Consider the following 7,316-nt stretch of genomic DNA (forward strand, 5'->3'; position numbering starts at 1 on the left):
GTGTGTTCTATTTGTCATTTTGAAACACAACACATTAGCTGCTTTGAACTCCTGGGCACTAAAAATATTTAAGTTACATAAGCAGATTGAGTGAAAGACTAAATGGAGCTTTTAACTCGACACACTCAAAAGCATCTCCTTATTGCCCTAATGAATAGTGAAGCTCTTGTAAGCCACTGTGGAAAGCCTTCCAGCCAGCCAGCCAATGTTGGACAGTGCAAAGGGGCAGCACAACCAAGATCAACAGTCGTGCATATTTTCTACTGCTGGAATGAAAAGCAGTGTTTTGCAAAAATATATACTCTTTTTCCTATTCCTATTACAATTCTTGCATGACTTTCATGTTCAATTGTTGGCTCACTGGAATGTCCAAAATGTTTGAGGATAGAAGAAAAACAGAAGAAGGAGATACTGCTTTTGTGCCCTATTTAGTCTTGTACACATTTGAAAAACAGACACTATGTAAATATGACAGCAAACTATCCAAATTTACTAGACTTTTTTTGCCTTCATTTTTGTTTTCCTTTACATTTCTGGAGCTTTGATTTACACTCTTGAATCTTTTAGTGTGAGTACATTTTTACGTTTGGTACTCCCCTGTATAAAGTGTCCACTGACTGTTCACTTACCAGTGAATCTGGGAATATTTTAAAACGGTTATTTTTATGTGTGTGTAAGATTATTTGTGCAATATGTTACATAGGAATGATGATAGAATGTTTATAGAGACTTGATGTAAACAAGCTTTGTACACATGTAAAAATAACTAGGAGAAAAGATGAATACATGCATTATAAAATAGTTAAATATAATTCTCTTCACCATGACTGAAACACACACACACACACACACACAAATATGCAAATACACACATCAATGCAAGATAAATCAGTCACCTGAAAGCTCTTTTAATATATATTGTGATATTTCACTGAAAAAAAGGGGAGAATTTGGGGGTGGTATTATTAGTCTCACAAAATCTCAAATACAAAAGAAGCAATTTTTTGAATTAAACTTTATTCTTTGATATTTTTTGTTTGGTATTTTGGGTCAAATGTGTACAAAATTCAAAAGAAAGCTATAATTGAAATTTGTTCTAAAATCACATTGTACACAAGTAAAAAGGATACGTGTCTACTACCTTGTTCTAAATATAAATCCACTTCATATTAGTTTCCAAAGAAAGATCTCAAATATTCTTACTCCAGGGGGGAAAAAAAAGTCAGGTTACCAAATTAGCCTGAAAAACACAAAAATGTATTTTTATAATAGACATTTCTTGGAGGAAATTATATTTTAAAGCATCTATATGTGAATAATAAACAATAAGAAGAGAAAATGGTATTAATTTGTGGTAAGCACAGATTTGAAATAAAATGAGGAAGGGCACAGGATATAGGAAACTATTTGAACTATTTCAACATTTGAAAATGTCAAACAATTTTTTGAGGGTTTATTCACTTGGTTTGGAAGGTCTTAGGGACTGGCTATAAAAACATCTAAGAACTGGTCTATTATAACTGAGTCAAATAGCAATGTAAGCAACAAGTACTCCAGGTTGTTCCACAAGTAAATGAAAGGAACAAATTAATTACTTTTTAAAACAATCCTAACTTCATAAGTAGGACACAAAAGAAGATAATATTTAAAGAATTAAATATTAATTATTAAAAATTAAATACTAGAGAAGAAAGATAATATTTAAATCAGGAAATATTTCCTTTTGAAGGAAAAAAACTTCTTCCTCAACCCCAAAGGAAGACCATACTCCATTTAACCTCTTTCACACTTCAGCTTTGATTGCAGAGAACTTTTGCATGACTTTGTGATCCTTCATTTATTAAAAGTGACATTAAAAATATCAAAATTACGGTCCTACTCCACGGGAATATTTTTATGATATATGAGATAACTTATTTCTAGCCACTTTTAGATTGTAGGGGAAAAGGATTTATAGTGATTTATTTAAATTATTACTGATGTATTTAAAACATTATTCACATATATTTATATATATATGTGTATATATATATATATATATATATATATATATTCTCTCCTTCCAGAAGAAATTGAGGATGTTGTAAAGTAAGGAATAGCCAGCAGCCCATAGTCACACTCTCTGAATTCACACTTGGTACAGCTTCTTTAACTGCCTTGTCTTATTATCATTGCAGTACCTTATATACCAGTCAGTTTGAAGGGAGTATATTTTAAAATGAAGCCAACCTTTGCCTCAGAATGAAGTCTTCTTTTAAATTTGAGGTTTTGGATTTTCCAGTTCCTTTAACGCCGTAACCAAGAAGTCATTTCACATTATTAGGCATCAGATGCAACAGGAGTCAGTGTTTCCCTCATAAAAACCGGCAAGTGTTTATACAAATCCTTTATAAAACTCCTTAATGAACCTTGTGGTGTTCTCTATAGATACTGATGCCTGCCCCCCATCCAATGATGAAAGGGCAGATGGAGAAGGAGAGAAAATCCACATTTTGAAAAACAAAAATATTATTTTAGTCTTTTTCTCCTTGCCAGGTAATCTGGGATTATTATGTGAAGTTCATTCCATCTTTTTGCTGAATGTTGGTGTGTGTTCTCTATCTAGAAATTGAATTATCTCATGAATGCTCTCTTTAGTTTAAATTTCAGGACAGTTATTATACATAGACTTTTCAATGGGATGTGTGCATCAAGAATTGTTAAAGGAATATTCAAAACAATAAATGTTTTAATTTCCCTTATTCTTTCTTTTATTTAATGAATGAAATGGATGAAAAATAATGATGTGTCTGGTCCTCTTTTACCTAAAATAACTCTTTCCTTATGAGTTTGTTTCACAGTGTATCACAGAGTCTCATACTATGAAGTTTTTTCACTCTCTAATCTTATTACCCTGCTTTTGGATTTTTTATTGTTATTCTTATTATTTATTAATTAGGGTTTTTTGTTTATTTTGTTTGAGGGTGATTTAAAGAAGGCTGAAGTACTATAATCGAGTAACTTTATCTATCTCACTGGAGCACCCTGCCTTCCTACTTTCCTCTCCTCAGTTTTCCCACCTACCGTGTATAGTCTTGAACATAGTTGTGAGCATCATTTCCCCCTGTTCTAAAGACATCAAAAAAGCAATTGGGTAAGTAGTAATGATGGCAACTTTTCTTTTTTCTTTCTTTTTTTCCTTTTGGGAAACAATGCAGTGTACAACTCTTCAATGGCAAATTACTAAGAGCCTGCCAGGGCAAGGACCCAATCAGAACAATGGTGTCTTTCATGGAAAAAGATGAATGGTTGTATGTTTCTACATCTAAATGAATAAGATGCTTTTTTCAAACTGTTTTTTATGATTAGTTACTATTACCAAGATGTTGGGAAAATAATGAGGCAAATCCTTATAAAATGATACACAGTTGTACTTCCTCAGGGCTAGACCACGGCCAGCTCTCATCACATCTAGTCAACTGTCCCATAAACCAAATTACACCCAATGAAAAGAAGACAAATCTCTTTACCATGAAAATAAGAAATATTTCTATCAGCTTCATTATTGTTTTAAAGAGATAATTGTTAGGTATAAAGCCACCTTTCTCTCCCGTTACAGGAACCCAGCCTCCCAAACCACCTGTCAATTTGCATTACGCCCGCCTCTCCCATACAGGAATTTCCCCCCTTACGTTGCAGTAACCTTCCTGCCTCCCACATTACGTTCCAATATGACATTGGTCCATCAGTCAGTCTGTAATAATTCTCCTCCGCGATTGGTTCCTCCCCGCCCGCGAAATTCCAATATCTGACAAGAAACCCGGTGCCATCTTTCTTCTTTCCCTTTCCCCTTTCCCCCAGCTGGCACGTTTTGTCCACATAGAATAAAAGTTCCCCGTGTGGGACCTGTATCTGTGGAGCATTTTTCTGGGAGTTATCGATGAACCAAAACTGCCCCTAACATCTCCCTAACAATAATGTTTTCCAACTACAATCAAATAAAATTAATGTAATTTAATTTCAGTAGTTCAATACAACTCCTGCACACAATTTCAGGAGTTCGTTTATAATGCAAACTCACAGACCTCTCTGTGTGTAAAATTTTCACTGCATAAAACATTTGGGCACTGGTTCAAACTTACCAATGTATTTTAGTCAATTTTCCCTATACCCACCACTGCATAGAAAAAGCAAAGAAAACATATGTCATTTTATTTTAACCAATGTACTCAGCCTTCAGACCTAAAAAAACGGGCGTGCAATCTTAAACAGGATAGTGGCTACAAAATGGTAAGAACAGTGTAGAAGGAGCTGAAGAGATAGCTTATTTTGGAGAGCACTCACCTAGCATGTGCAAGAGCCACGGTTCAAATCCCCAGCCCCTCAGATGGAAAAAAAAAGAACAGTGTAAAAACTGAGAATGTAAATAGTGAAAATGAACACAGATTATAAAGTGATTTTATTGCTATGACTGTCTTGCCTTTTTAAAAAATCTCTTAGACTTCCCAAAGAGGAAAATGTACAAAATTACCTTCTGAACTCTTTTGTACCTCCTTCTATTTTTATATGCCTCTTCCTGACAGGATTAATCGAGACATATATTTGAGGCAATTTCCTTTATTCGTGTTCAAATGTTATATATGAACAATGTCACCTAATTGTTCATTTTAAAAACTGTCTAGAAATGGTTTATTATAGTATGAGTTCTACAAAGCCACTATTACTTTTGGATAATTTTATCTAAAGCATGACTTCAGCAATTTGTTTCATAATTTTGATTTTTAGAATAAAAAAAAGTGGGCTGAGTCCCTCAAATGGCCCAATAGGTCAACAGATCAGGGTTAAATCAATAATCTAGGAGTATAATGGACATCAGTAAACTTCAGAGATAATTTTATATCTCATTTTGTGTCAATAGTAGAATGAGTCAAATTGAAAGAAAAATAAGGTGTGAATAGTATACTTTCAGGAACAATAAAATAATCTTATCTTGGTAGAGTTCTGACGGTATACTGCAGGTTCCTGGAAGGTTATATATACTTTGTTTATCAGAATGAATCATAGTCCCAAGTGTCACATTGTGGTTTCTTTCTTTTCCTGAGGTTTGCTTTAAGCTGTCAGAAACAGGAAACTTCCTTTAAAAATGTAACACTTAGACAATTGATAGTGGTTCTCTGTGAACACTAACCCTAGAAATGGTCATAACATTTTTAGATATAGCTAGTTGGTTTAATGTTTGAGCTAGAAATCTCACCAGTATGACAAATATTGATCATTATATTACAGAACCATCTGTCAAGTATAAGTTTTAATACAATTATATGTTAATTATTCAACTGAACATTTTAAAAGGTAAGGTATACGCTATAGTTTGTATATGAGGTGTCCCCCAATAAGTTCATGTGATAGACAATGCAGCATATTAAGAGGTAATAATTAGATTATAACAGTTGTAACCTAATCAGTGGATTAATCCATTTGATGGATTACTAATTTGAATGGACTATTGAACCAGGTAGTAACTATAGGCAGGTAAGGCATGACTAGACTAGAGGAAGCAGGTCACTGAGGATTGTGTCCTTGGGGATTATATTTTTTCCCTAACTCTTCCTATTCTGGGTCTCTCTCTGCTTCCTGGCTGCCATAACTTGAGCAGCTTTTCCCCACCACACCCTTTTACCATGATGTTCTGCCTCACCTCAGGTCCAGCAGAGCAATGGAGTTGGCTGACCTGGACTGAGCACTCTGAAATCATGAGCACAAATAATATTTCTTCCTTTAAGCTGTTCTTTTCAGAAGTTTTGGTCATAGTGATGAAAAGTTGACTAACAGAGTACACAATTATCTGTATAAATAAAAGCCAACTAAAATCATGTAGTGCCATTAATACCAATAATGGTGACTGATTATTGAGCAGATTCTTTGTGGGTTCCTGGTACTTCATTCTCACATTCAAATATTCATTTATGTAGTCAACCATTGCAATAATTAATCCTATTTTATGGATAAAGATAGTAATGCTTAGAGACCCTGAGGAATTCTTAAAAGTCACACAGGTGCTATTCTCTTCAATTTGATGCTGTCAAACTGAACACAAGGGTTATTTTTGGAAAATTTTGGAATTGAATTAAATGCAAAATCAGGATTGTGAGTAATAATCTGATAATCTGAATAGTCACCTGAATTTGTATAAATACTCATATTCAGAATAATTATTCTAGTTTTCCTTCTAATTTCCCATTTTGTCTTACCATAAAATAAATTTTATCAATATTTTTATTTCACTGTCAAACATTTATATATCCATCTTGGAGAGAACAAGACACAAATCATCAAGGGTTTCTGCAACCTGTAAGATTAAAAGTCTGGTAGCAGCTTTCATCCCACTCTGTGCTTGAACCTGTCTGTGGAGGCTGAGCTAGCAGACTGTTTAAAGTTCCTGTGGCTTGGGAAAAAAGCCAGACTTTACAGACACAGCTTCATAGGAGAAAGACTTTTTCCCCTTATGGCTGGCCAAGTTTTAAATCCTTCAATGGTTGAGGCTGAATTAGAAGGTAGCACAGGAGGAAGGTGGACTGGGGTGTGGAGTTCATTAGTCAAGGTGTGCTTATTTTTTAAATAATAATAATAATAATAATAATATAATAATGCCATCAGCTGCAAAAAAGCACAGAGGCATGGACATTTTCAGTTTGTATCAGAAGACGGGTTACTCTTAAATCACTGGTTCTGTTTCTGGACTCACAGCTGCCTGCACATAAAAAAGCCACAACTGCCTCACCCCTGTACAGCCATCACTGCTTCCCTTGGCGGGCTTTGAAGGGGCGTTTCATGTCATTAACCCGCTTGCTCTTAACTCACTCACTCACTCACTCACACCTTCCTTCAGTTTCCATTTAAGACTACAATAAACCATGCCATTGTTCTAAAATCGCTAGGTTAGTTCTCTAAGACCATCTTCCTCTATTCTATAATTCTGTAATCCCCAAACTACTAAAGTTCCTTTCTGATCCAGCGTAGTAAAGAACAAAAGGGAAAAGAAAAGAAAAAAAAAAAAAGAGAGAGTTTTATAAAGATATTGGGCATAACTTTTTTTGGGGGGGGCGGAGTGGAAGAACAGGGGACAGAGAAATGCATGTGACATTATCTTCAATTTGAAAGTATTGGTGTTAATATTCTGTTGTGTTAGAATAAATGCAATGACTACTTTTGTTTGAAGGGAAGATAAAACAATCACCAGTAAATACAGTGCAGGTTCTTAATCAGAGGCTCTTGTATGCCCCCTCCTTTAAGTGAATTTTGAGGGATCGTGAAGGCTCTGAAATTATATGAAAATT

The sequence above is a fragment of the Sciurus carolinensis genome, chromosome 7, assembly GCF_902686445.1.
Source record: "Sciurus carolinensis chromosome 7, mSciCar1.2, whole genome shotgun sequence".
Taxonomy (NCBI): Eukaryota; Metazoa; Chordata; class Mammalia; order Rodentia; family Sciuridae; genus Sciurus; species Sciurus carolinensis.